Raw genomic sequence first — 13,955 nt, forward strand, 5'->3', positions numbered from 1 at the left:
TATATATATATATATATATATATATATATATTAATATATATATCTATATCTAGATATATATAGATAATATATATCAATATATATATATCTATATATATAGATTATATATTATATATTATATCTATATATATATATATATCTATATATATATAGATATATTATATAGCTATATATGATATAGATATATATATATAGAATATAGTATATAATATATATATATATGATAGATATATATATATATATAGATATTTTTACTATATATATATAGAGTATATGGATATCTATACTATATATATATATATAGATAATATATTATATATCTATATATATAGTATATAGATATATATATATATAGATATATATATATATATATATATATATGTGAAGCGTGGGGTATCTAGAAGGCCGAAGATCCACCTGGTATATATATATATATATATATATATATATATATATTATATATATATATACATCGAGCTACGAATGTCCTTTAATATCTAATTCACTCTACCACGGAATCAATATATTTTCATATATGCTTAACCGAAGGGGAATTTATTAGGCGATAATAGAATTGTCGGCACCCAGGCGCGAACCCAGGACACCATACAAATCCAGAACGTCAGTGAAGCTTTTCCCCACTGACGTTCCTGGATTGTATGGCCTGGGTTTTCGCCTGGGCGCCGACAATTCTATTATCGCTTAATAAAAATTCCCCTTCCGTTAAGCATATATGAAAATATATCAATTCCGAGATATTAAAGGACATTTGTAGCTCGATGTATGTATATGAATCAGCGGTAATGGGATATGACATATATATATATATATATATATATATATATATATATATATATATATATATATATATATATATATGCTTAAAAAATCACAGTAGATGCACGTGACTTCATAAATAAGCGAATACCACGGGAAATGATAGACAGGAATCCAAGCGTTTCGTCTTTATTCAGACATCGTCAAGGAGCTACTAAAGTACAATCGGAGAGGAAGGCCTCAGGTACAAACAAGATCAGGAATACCAGATGGTTAATTATCAAAGGGTAAAAATTAAAAGGGATAATCCAGGATTATCGGATATCACACGGTCACAAACTTAAACAGATTCTGACCCTAACCGAAATTACAAAGTATCTTTACAGTCCAAAACATGTAAAAAACTGAATATTATTAATTTTGTTGCTTATATTTATCTACAACTTTTTTCATTATGAAAGCATCAAGTTTAAATAAACCAAGACTTAAATTTAGAACATTTCTATTATTTGACTTGATAAAACAAGATTCAATGATATTCCTTTTAACTGTGTCATTACATGGACTAAGGCTCTTGCTTGACTCCAGTTAATAGGATGGTCTAAATCTCTCATATGTACAAATAATGCATTCGATATTTGCCCAGTTCTCACAGAATATTGATGTTGCTTAAGACGCTGTGAAAGAGATTTGCCAGTCTGTCCGTAATAGATTTTATCACACTTTTTGCAAGGAATTTCATATATGCAGCCTGGAAGATCTTTAGGAGAAGTTTTTTATTACTAAACTCTTGACATTAATATTACTGAAAACAACATTTATGTTAAAAAGCTTTAAAATTCTAGGAATATCTAAAAACCTTTCATCATAAGGTAATTTTAGAATGTTCATTGTTACTAAATTCAAGTTTGTCATTAGTTGAATAAAAGGTGTTTTTCTAGCTCTTTTCCATGCCACATCTACAAAATCCTTGGGGTATTAAGTTTTCAATTCAATAATCATAAAATAGTTTAATTTCAGCGTCAATAAACTGCGGGCTACAGACACGTAAAGCCCTTAGGAACATCCCAGAAAAACAGAGAATTTAACATTTTGATGGTGATTGGAGTAGTAATGAACAAAAGAGGCAATATTAGTTGATTTTCGAAAGACTGAAAAGGTGAAATTTATATCATTTCTATGGACAGTTACATCAAAGAAATTCAAATTACAATTTCTTTCTTCCTCTACAGTAAATTTTATAGAAGGGACTAAATTATTGAGATTATTAAGGAATTCCTGGAGGTTTTCGTGAACTGGCCAAATACAGAATATATCATCCACGTATCTAAACCAAATAACTTTTTGGGGCAAAATTCTTGGTAAGAGTTTTGTCTCAAAAAAATTCCATGTAAAATATTGCTAAGGACAGGAGATAAGGATTACCCATGGCCATGCCAAACTTTTGTACAAAAAACAAAAATTCCCCATTAAAACAAAATTTACTATCTTTGATACATAACCTTATGAGACTAATGAGATTTCTACACTTAAGGGAATTGTCCATGACGCTCTAATTCCTCTTCCAAATATTCAAGTAAGTCATCTACAGGCACTTTTGTAAATAAAGAGACAACATCAAAACTAATATTAAAATTAAAACATAATTCAAATTTAAACTATTCAATTTGTTTATAAAATCAACATTGTTTTTTAACATTCGTGTTAGAAATATTTCCTACCAAAGGAGTAAGAATTTTTACAAGCCATTTAGATAAATTATACGAAACTGAGCCCACTGAACTAATGATTGGTCTGATAGGGTTATTGATTTTATGTGTCTTGACTCAAAAACATACATGTAAGGTAGGGAGGCGCATTGCGGTGTAAACTGTTTAATTAAATGGTCCAAGCCCTTCAAAATGGATTTAATTTGTTTATTAAAATGGGAGTTAACTGTCTGTGTAGGGTCAGACAAATTAAATCCATTTTGTTGAAGGGCTTGGGACCATTAGTAAGCATAACATTCTAAAAAAAATACCTTATGATGAAAGGTTTTTAGATATTCCTAGAATTTTAAAGCTTTTTAACATAAATGTTGTTTTCATAATATTAATGTCAAGAGTTTTAGTAATAAAAAATCTCCTAAAGATCTTCCAGGCTGCATATATGAAATTCCTTGCAAAAAGTGTGATAAAAATCTATTACGGACAGACTGGCAAATCTCTTTCACAGCGTCTTAAGCAACATCAATATTCTGTGAGAACTGGGCAAATATCGAATGCATTTTTATTTGTACATATGAGAGATTTAGACCATCCTATTAACTGGAGTCAAGCAAGAGCCTTAGTCCCATGTAATGACACAGTTAAAAGGAATATCATTGAATCTTGTTTATCAAGTCAAATAATAGAAATGTTCTAAATTTAAGTCTGGTTTATTTAAACTTGATGCTTTCATAATGAAAAAGTTGTAGATAAATATAAGCAACAAAATTAATATATTCAGTTTTTACATGTTTTGGACTGTAAAGATACTTTGTAATTTCGGTTAGGGTCAGAATCTGTTTAAGTTTGTGACCGTGTGATATCCGATAATCCTGGATTATCCCTTTTAATTTTTACCCTTTTGATAATTAACCATCTGGTATTCCTGATCTTGTTTGTACCTGGGAGGCCTTCCTCTCCGATTGTACTTTAGTAGCTCCTTGACGATGTCTGAATAAAGACGAAAGCGCTTGGATTCTGTCTATCATTTCCCGTGGTATTCGCTTATATACTATATATATATATATATATATATATATATATATATATATATATATATATATATATATATATATACACATTATATTATCAACCGGGTGACTTAGTCAAACGGCTTACCAGTGGATCTCTTGGTATAAATACAGCTTTTTCTGTAACATTTCTAATTCATTACCTACCTGAAGAGAGAGACAGCACGGTCTTTAAAATATAGCACTATTTTCTATATTTTGGCGTTTTTATGGGCTCCTTTTAATATATATATATATATATATATATATATATATATATATATATATATCTTATCGTACATATAACCTGTGTGGGGATAGCTAATGTGAAATATTCATTAATTTAAAATTCAGTATCGGGGAAGCGCTCTAGCAATATCTCAACTCTTTCTACCAACGAAAGAAGAAGACTAACATAACAATTCGGTACCCCTCCCCGGCCTCCCGAGAACCCCCTCCACCCGTGACTGCCTTAGAGACTGAAAGTGCGTAAAGTTTTATTTTATCTGTTTTTGTAAAGTTAACCCCTCTTTGGTGTTTATTGTTCTTTCTCTTTTAGATAGATCTTATTGAAAGCCTAAGAGCTAATGTTTAGAATAATAGCGCTCCTACAGGCTACGCCAATAGAAGTAGACAATGACTCAGGCCAGGCCTTTTATCGTAAGACATCTACCTATAGTACTAGGAGATTTCATAAATATAATACAGCAGTAGTCTTTTAAATTGTGCATAAAGCCATCATAGTTAAGATAGGTAGTATGAAGATTAGGGACAGGGATTTCAGTTTGTTCAGAGGGGCAGAAGTACTAGGTAGTTTCCCGGCCTTGTTAGGGCACGGCGCCCCAAGTTAGGTTAGGAAGGTAATGTCTGGTTAGGTCAGGACATGGCATTCTAGAGGAGATTAGATTTGCCCCATTTTTACCGTTTCTACCGGATTTCTCACACCTATCCCCGTCTTCCTATGCTGCATCCACTCTGATACCATTTTGGCACAGGATATAGGTACGGCAGCCGTAAAATCCCGATCTGGTAGATATTGGTACGGCAGTGAATTGCGCATGCGTCAATTTCAGACTTCCTGCCGTACAAATAATATAGTGCGGTGAGTGTACGGCAGATTCTGTCATTGGTGCCGTATTGCGCTCTTGACTTGCTGTAGATACGGCAGTTAGCTATATCCGTTTACCAGTTTGCTAATCATACTGTATTATGTAAACCAGAGTTCGGCTTTTAGGCGGGACAGTCACGCTTTTTGAACATCTGTCCCCCTTTTTTTAGTTAGCAAAATGTCCCTCCCCCCCCCTTTTTTTTGTTTTGCTTTTGTGAAATTTTGTGCCCGCTTTTTTGTACTAGAAAAACACACTATCCCAATTTTAATGGAATAGTGCTGAAATTTTGTTTAATTTTGCCATTTCACTACCTGGTAAATTCCATCGTCTTCTCAGACAGCTGCAATACCCAATGAAGTGAATTAAAAGAATATTGTAAAGTGTATAACGGCCCTTGCAACTGCCGATGTCGGGCAGAATAAAGGGCCGAGAAAGTCACCAAAGGTACGATGGTAGTGTATATATTTATATATAATCCTCTTTGAATCTCCTCTTCGGAATTCTTTTCAGGCCGATTCGATCGTTCGTTCGTGACCTACGTATATATCATGAATTACCAAATTTTGAAAGTTTGAGTCTTCATAGATGTCTATGGCTTTTTTTCAGCTCTTAAAGCCTGAAAACATCTGTTTTCGGCGAAAACTAATTATTATTCCGCGTTTCATGATGTTCCGTCACCATTTTTCTTGCTGTTACTGATATGCCCAAAGACTGCGTATATACTTCAGTATAGTCTTTGATATGAGTGAGACGGTAAACAAGGGTTCGCGCATGCGCAATTCACTGCCGTACCAATATCTACCGCGATCGGGGTACGGCTGCCGTACCAATATCCAGTTCGTACCATTTTCCCATTGACCGAGCTGCGACATTGTGGCCACCTGTCTTGCAACACGGCCACTTCCCAAAAAAGCGATTGATTTATGCCATTATTTCGCAATTTAGGAGAAAACAGCTTACTTCGAGAGAAGCGTAGAGGTCTCGGTGTGCTGCCTGGATGGGCCACAACTCTTGACTGATGCTGATGGCAGCGAATTCAAGTACTTTTTCGAGAAGGTGGCTGTGTTCTGTTAAAGGGGGCCGCGCTCTGTTAGAGGTGGCCACTATGTCGCCACTCAGTCAGTTACCCCTTACGCTTCGAGTGCTTCTGATGTTCGTGTCTTTCACTATAGGGGAAACAACCAATTGGACTAGTGGATCCAGTTTCCACCGCGTGTTAAGCCACCCTCCGAAAAAGTACTTCAACACGTCCTGACCCCGGAGTTGGGCATCAGTCACGAGTTTTTGGTGGTGAGAGCAGGAGCTCGAGACCTCTACTCACCTTTCGAAGCAAGTATTTTCTCCAAAGTTAGAAATTAAGGTCATATTTTAAGATTAAACAGAGGTTAATGAAAGTCTGGCTCTACGCAGTGATCACACCTCCATGATGCTTTCAAAATTTTTATTTACAACTCTGAATATTTAGAAGATTGACGCCATCTCGATGTTTGCAGAATTGCTTGTGTTAATAAACTTCCCATTCCATGTGCTAAATCCACACACCACCTGTACGCATAGATGCTGTGGCACTTTCTTGACAAAAATCGTAAACAATGACTTCCACCCATGACTTATCTAAGGAAACTACAATTTTTTGGTAGAAGAAGAAGCGTGCACTAGATAATTATTTAGATAAATAGTTAAATGGCAGTATAAGGTCATGAATTGCCTAAATTTTTTTACATATTCATGATTATTAATTTGAAAATATTTTCGTAGTTGAAAAAGTAACTAGATTCCTGACTCAAATATAAAAAGTTTTTCTGTGAACAGTACCTACAACGTTCTTCCCGCTCTTCTATTGTTTATCAGTGTTGCCAATTGGTATGTGTTTACCCTCCAAACTGGGTATAAGACTTACACAAAACCAGGGAAATAAGTGAAATTAGCATATCTATTTGTAGTATGTATACATATTAGAGCAATTTTATCGTTATTGCATTACTATGACAACTAGGATTCATGGAAACAGTTTGTAAATGCATCGGCATATGTGTGAAGCTCCACTAGATTGGCAACGATGAGTCATTTTGCTGTCTGCTCATATCTACTTTAGAAATATCTGTAATTTTTCGGGGTTAATTTGGTTGCAAAAAAGGGATAATAGACATGAACTAAATAAGAAACATTTTGAAGTAACAAAATAAGGTTAAACTAAATAATGAGTAAAGTAAACAATTAAGGGAATAAAGCTTTGCACCTCATAAACCGTGAAGTCGTGTGCTGCTCGCAACTGTGTTTGTGGCATGAGTGCTTAGGAACCAGGAACCGCAACGCAGTTCAAGTGCAATTTGGAGTGAATTAAGACCAAAACATGTATAATTACAATCAAATAAGCACTGTGGAGTTTCAGTTGTGATAGCAGTAAGGATAAAACCACTGATTACAGGGTAAAAATGAATTTCAGTTCAAACCATGACCCCGGGAATAAGAAGTTTCATACTTTCACTAATATAGGCAACAAAATGTTGTTTTATTGTGCTGATTAGAACTGCCATCTTGAGTAAGATCACTAAACGTTAATATATACGCTAACATTGTTCAAATGAGTGCTGAGAAGGCTGAGGAAGATGGTGGCTCCGCTGCGCTTATGAACGGCACTTCACGCGGGTGCCACCATAATGGATTCCAAAACTGCCTAGAAAACATATTTTCATACATTCAACTTACCTGTCGATATATACATAGCTATCGACTCCGTCGTCCCCGACAGAAATTCAAATTTCGCGGCACTCGCTACAGGTAGGTCAGGTGATCTACCGCCCTGCTTCTCGGGTAGCAGGACTAGGAACTATTCCCGTTTTCTAATCAGATTCTCTCTGTCGCCGGTATGTATCAACATTGTTGTTACGTTCCTCCTGACTGGAATTCTTTTTTCACAACGCTTTTGATCATCTTTCGACTGATTGTTGGTGACGTACTTGGATCGTTTGTTTGGCATTCGCTATCGTGGACTGGTTTTGGACTTCGCTTTGGATTTTCGTGAATATGTATGATTCTAGTGTTAGCTTCAGAGTGTGTGTGAATGAAGGCTGTAAGGTGAGGATTCCGAAAGCTTCGGTAGATCCTCACATACATGCAGTGGTTGTAGAAAGGTTGAATGCTCAATTGAGAATACGTGTAACAAGTGTGAGAGATTGAGTGCGCAAGAATGGAAGAATCTGACTTCTTACTTGAAGAAGTTAGAGAAAGATAGAGAGAGGAAGGCGGCTTACAAAAGCCGGAAAATGTCTAGTAGTTCTGTAGCTTCTTCTTCTCTTAATTATGCCCATTCTATTTCAGCCCGTTCACAAGTTTATCCCTCTGATTCCGCCTCAGAAATAGCGAACTCAGAGCTTCCCTTCAAAAAATGCAAGAGAAAATGGAAGCATTGGAAGGTAAGAGAAGTGAATGTGGTTTCTCGAGTGATGTTAGTGTCCCCAGTGTAGTGGAGGGGGCGTCTGGTCGTCCCTGCGACGCTCCCAGGCCTAGACCTCTTCCAAGCTCCCTGGCCCAGAGAGAAGGAAAGTCGAAAGCCTTACGGGGGTCGTGGGGAATCCCCAACGATCAGGCGTCCCTTCGGCAGAATCGTATACATCTCAGACTGCCAGGGACAGCTATAGAAAAAGCGTCCTTCGTGAGTGCTTTTCATCTTCTAGTTCGCCTTCTCCGAGAAGAGGATGGAAGGAATCGAAGCTTTCACGTCCGCTAAAAAGGAACTGGAAAGAACCTGAGCTTAATTCTAGCCCCGAGCGCTTCTCTGAAGAGGAGGCGCCTTCGGTAATCAAGAAAGCTAGAAAGGATTTAGATCCTTGGAAGGGAAAAGACTCTCGAGCGCCTTCCAGATCTCCTTCTCCTGATTCGAATGAGCCTTCGACCAGGAGAATTTTGATGAATGTACAGGAGCAAATAGCGTCTTTGGTAGGAGTACTTTCTAAAGAGCCTACTCGTAAAAAGGATGACAGGCTTCCGATTAAGAGATCCAAATACCGATCTCCTGTCGGGCGCGACGAACCTCCAGGGGAGTTGTCGCACAAGCGGCCATCTCTGGGGGGAGCGGTGCGTTAGGCAGGCGAGATGTGGGAAAGGAAGTAACTCCTACCAAGCGTCAGGCGCCAACTAGGAGCCAGGCGCCAAGTAGGCGCAAAGAGCCTGACTTTACTGTAGGATCGTTCTAGGTACCCCACATTCTTCATCCAAGCAACAAGAGCCAACTGGAGAAGAGAGAATCCTGATAGGAGTATAGCGCCCGCTAAGCGCAATTTACTTGCTATTCGAAAGGCGCATTCCATGAGCGATACTCCTACCAAGTGTTAGGAGTATTCGGAACTAGATGCGCCTTCCGTAGGTCAGGAGTATTCGGGAAGAGATACTCCTGCCAAGGCGCCTTGATTACTCTGGCCTCGATACTCCTCCCAGGCCGCCAGGAGTATTTCTGGACTTTTTACTCCTACCAGGCGCCAGGATTATTCTAAGCGCATTCGCGTTTTTACCAAGCGCCAGGAGTATTCTGAGCTTAATACTCCTAACAGCGCCAGGAGTATTTGGAGCGAGATGCGCCTTCCAGACGGCAGGAGTATTCGAAGAGTGTAACGACTGTCCGGCGCCAGGAGTATTCCAAACAGGATACTCCTACCAGGCCTCAGGAGTATTCTCAGCAAGATACTCCTGCTAAACGCCAGGCGCATTCTCCTCGTGAAAGAGCTTGACATCCGACAGGAGTCTAACAGGCGTAGAGCAGTGATACGTGACTCGCCTAATGATAAACGTAAGGAGAGAGTTACTCCTAGCCCATCTCCTTATAGAAGTGCTTTCTTCTTCGGAAAGGAAGAAATCAAGAGAGGAGACAGAGGAGGGAAGGGAGCCTTCTCCTTCCGATCCTATTAATTTAGATGACGTCTCGGAGGACGAAGTTACTAACAGAGAAGGGCTTTCGAATTACAAAGTTCTTTCTGCTCTTCTCTTAGAAGAATATGGAGATGCATTGACTCCAGCTGCTCCTCCTTCTCCTCGCTCTCTATTTTCAAGTACGAAGGCACACAAGTCTTCGTCTTTCCTGAAAATGAAGCCGGCCATATCCATGAAAAGGGCCTTACAATCTCTGGACTCCTGGATCAAGACTAAGAAGGAGTTAGGAAGGACGGTCTTTTGCATGCCTCCCGCTAAACTAAGGGCAGGAGAGGCATATGGTACGAAACGGGAGAAAACATGGGATTGTCTCTGCCCGTTTCAGCTGAATCGGACTTCTCCAGTCTCGTAGACTCGTCGAGGAGACATGCCTTAAATTCAGCGAAAGCAACATGGGTGTCTTTCGGAAATGGACCATCTCCTCAAGGGACTTTTCATACCTTAGAGTATTTAACTTCCTAGATTGGTCCCTTGGGGTCATGTCTAAGAAGTCCCATGAAAAAAGAACAACTAAGCCCTGAACCGTTGCATAGCATCCTTACATGCATCGATAAGGCGGTTCAAGATGATCGGCGGAAGTGTGCTCCCTCTTCGGTGCGGGAATACTAAAGAAGAGAGCGGTTCATAGTGCCTTTCTCACTAAGGCCGTCTCGCCTTCGCAGAGATCCGCTTTGCTGTATGCGCCTCTCTCTGAGCATTTTTTATTTCCTTCGCAGTTGGTGAGAGACATTGCCCATTCGCTAACTGAGAAAGCCACTCAGGATCTTTTAAGGCAATCCTCAAGGAGAATAGACCTGTGGCTAGTGAGGAAAAGAAAGCCTCTAAGCCAGTTCAACAACAGCAGCCCTTTTGAGGAGGCTCTCAGGCTAGATCCATCGTCAGAAGGAAATCAACTGAAAAAGGGAAGATCTGCCTTCCGTCCCTTTAAGAAGGGAAAATGAGAAATCTTTTCCTCCAGACACCTGTAGGAGCCAGGTTACAATTCTTTGCGGGAGCATGGGAAGACATAGGATCCGATCCTTGGTCAATGTCAGTAATCAAGAAGGGTTATTATATCCCATTCAAGGACAGACCCCCTTGACAACGTCACCGAGGGAACTGTCAGCCAGATACAAGGACCCTGTTCTGATGGATACTCTTCGTCAAATGGTGGAGCAGATGTGGGACAAAAGAGCAATAGAGCTGGTACTGGATCAAAGCTCCCCGGGGTTTACAATCGCTTGTTTCTCGTAGCGAAAGCCTCGGGGGATGGAGACCGGTACTGGATGTAAGTTCGCTGAACAAATTCGTACAACAACAGAAGTTCAGCATGGAAACGTCTGCCTCAGTACTGCAGCTCTCCGTCAAGGAGATTGGATGGCGTCTCTAGATCTTCAAGACGCATATTTCCACGTCCCGATCACCATTCGTCGAGGAAGTACCGTTCGTTTCATGTTCGAGGGAAGGATCTATCAGTTCAGGGCCCTGTGTTTCGGCCTGTCTACGGCTCCCCAAGTCTTCACAGACTTGATGAAAAATGTGTCAAAACACCTTCACATGAAAGGGATAAACGTCTCCTATACCTGGACGACTGGCTCATCAGGGCCAGGTCTCAAAAGCAGTGTCTGAAGGACCTGTCAACAATCCTGGAATTGACAAAGACATTAGGATTAATCGTGAACCTCGAGAAATCCCAGATGGTCCCCAGCCAGAACGTAGTCTATTTGGGGATTCAGATGGATTCTCGCGGTTTTCAAGTATTTCCTTCTCAAGAGAGAGTAAGGAAAGGCTGTGCCACAGTATTGAACTTCTTAGAGAAAGAGCGTACTTCAGCGAGGGAATGGTTGAGCCTTCTGGGGACCCTTTCCTCGCTCGACAGTTCTTCCTCTAGGAAGACTGCATCTCCGTCCGCTTCAGTACTTCCTGAGAAGCAGTTGGATTTGAAGACAGGACAGCTCTCGGACACGTTTCCAATCTCATTAAAAGTAAAGGAACAATTAAGGTGGTGGTTGACCCCCTTAAAAGAAAACAGAGGAGTATCCTTAGAAGTTCGGAACCCAAACCTGACATTGTTCTCAGACGTGTCGGAGACAGGTTGGGGTGCGACTCTAGGGTCCGAAGAAGTGTCAGGCACCTGGTCGGAAAGCAGGTGTCATGGCACATAATTGCAAGGAGCTCTTTGCGATTCACCTCGCGTTAAGGAGCTTCGAGCAGATAGTCAGAGACAAAGTAATTCAGATAAACTCCGACAATACGACCGCTCTGGCTTATGTCAAGAAACAAGGAGGAACTCACTCTTTCGCCCTATACGAACTGGCAAGAGATCTGCTGATTTGGGCAAATCAAAGGAATGTGGTTCTTCTAACGAGATTTGCTCAAGGGGAGAGGAACGTGAGAGCGGACAGACTGAGCAGGAGGTTCCAGGTCCTTCCTACAGAATGGACCCTCCACTCGGAAGTCTGTCAGACCCTTTGGTATCTTTGGGGGAAACCGCAGATAGATCTATTCGCCACGTTTCTCTCCAAAAGGATAGACACATTTTGCGCCCTGTAGAGGATCCCCAGGGCTTATACAATAGACGCCTTTCTCCTGGACTGGTCAGGGCTAGACGTGTACGCTTTTCCCCCATATTCAAGATTCTGGGGGAAGTAGTCAGAAAGTTTGTGGCCTCGAAGGGAACCAGAATGACTCTGATAGCCCCATATTGGCCATCCCGAATTTGGTTCACGGAGGTGATGGAGTGGACAGTGGACTTCCCCAGATCTCTTCCAAACAGGATAGATCTGCTCAAACAACCCCACTTCGAGAGTACCATCAAAATCTACCCGCTCTTGCTCTGGCTGCCTGTCGACTATCGAAAGATTGGTCAGAGCGAGAGGGTTTTCTCGCAAGGCGGCAAGCGCAATTGCTAGAGCCCGCAGATCATCTACTAGGCGAGTGTACCAATCGAAGTTGGGAAGTTTTTCAGAAACTGGTGCAGGTCGAAGAAGCAGTCCTCTTCCAATACCTCTGTAACCGAAAATTGTGGATTTCCTTCTTTTCCTGAGGGAAAAGTCACATCTCTCGTACCAACTATTAAAGGATACAGAAGTATGCTTTCGTCAGTCTTTTAGAAACAGGGGCTTAGACTTGACGAATAATAAAGATTTGCACGATCTCATCCGCTCCTTTGAAACGTCCAAGTCAGTAGAGCCTAGGATTCCGAGCTGGAACTTAGATGTGGTTCTGAAATTTCTATCCTCGGAAAAGTTCGAACCACCTCATACGGCTTCATTCCAGGATATCACTAGAAAGTGTATATTTCTTCTATCTCTGGCTACGGCTAAAAGGGTCAGCGAGTTGCACGCCCTTGAGTCACGAGTTGGTTTCAAAGAAGATTCTGCGATTTGTTCATTCCAGACTCTTTTTCTTGCCAAAAACAAGAACCCTTCGAATCCCTGGCCTAGGAGTTTCGAGGTAAAAGGATCTTACTAGCCTAGTAGGCAGAGAAATAGAAAGATCACTTTGTCCAGTTAGAGCACTGAAATTCTATCTGGACAGAAAGAAGCGGTTGGGAGGCTCACAACATGGTCTATGGTGCTCGGTGAAAGACCCCAAGAGACCTATGTCTAAAAATGCTTTGGCCTTCTTTGTTAGAAGTGTAATTACCGAGGCTCATAAGAACTGCCCAGATGACTCTTTTAATCTATTAAGAGTAAGAGCTCATGAGGTAAGGGCAATCGCGACATCAATTGCGTTCCAGATAAATATGTCACTTAAAAATATTTGGACGCAACCTATTGGAGATGCAACTCAGTATTTGCATCTCATTATTTAAAAGATGTGCGAGTAACGTATGAGAAATGTTTTTTCTTTAGGTCCGTTTGTGTCAGCACAGACGGTTCTGGGTAAAGGAGAGAGCACCGATCCTTAAATATGTGTACGTAACCCTCTTGTCGGATGTGTTCTCGTGTTTCCTGTGCAGGGTGGGAGTGTCAGATGTCGCACTGGCGGCTTCACTTCGCTTCATTAGGAAATCGAGTGACAGCTGACATATAGAGGGGTACAAAATTTTTATTTTTGATTTTGTATGTATGAGTTTCGAGTTTGTGGTTGTTTGCTAAGAGTTTTGGGGATGACTCTTAGCAATCTTAGAACTAACACGGGTTAGGATCGGGTGATCGGGATCGGTCGTGTCTCCTTAAAGAAGACGTGTTGTCATATAAGCGGATTAGCACCCCTTGACAAACGCCAGTTAGGCTCTGCGAGTAAGTGGATAAGACCCCATCGACAGACCAGCAAGAACTCTTGGCCACAGATCACTATCTCGCTAAGGCTCTTGAGATGAAGCAGACTCCTGGGCAGTAGCCACGAAGTCTTCCATCTAATAAGGTAGGAACTAAGGTTTATTTATACCTACAACATATGTT

The sequence above is a fragment of the Macrobrachium nipponense genome, chromosome 43 (genome assembly GCF_015104395.2).
Source record: "Macrobrachium nipponense isolate FS-2020 chromosome 43, ASM1510439v2, whole genome shotgun sequence".
Lineage (NCBI taxonomy): Eukaryota > Metazoa > Arthropoda > Malacostraca > Decapoda > Palaemonidae > Macrobrachium > Macrobrachium nipponense.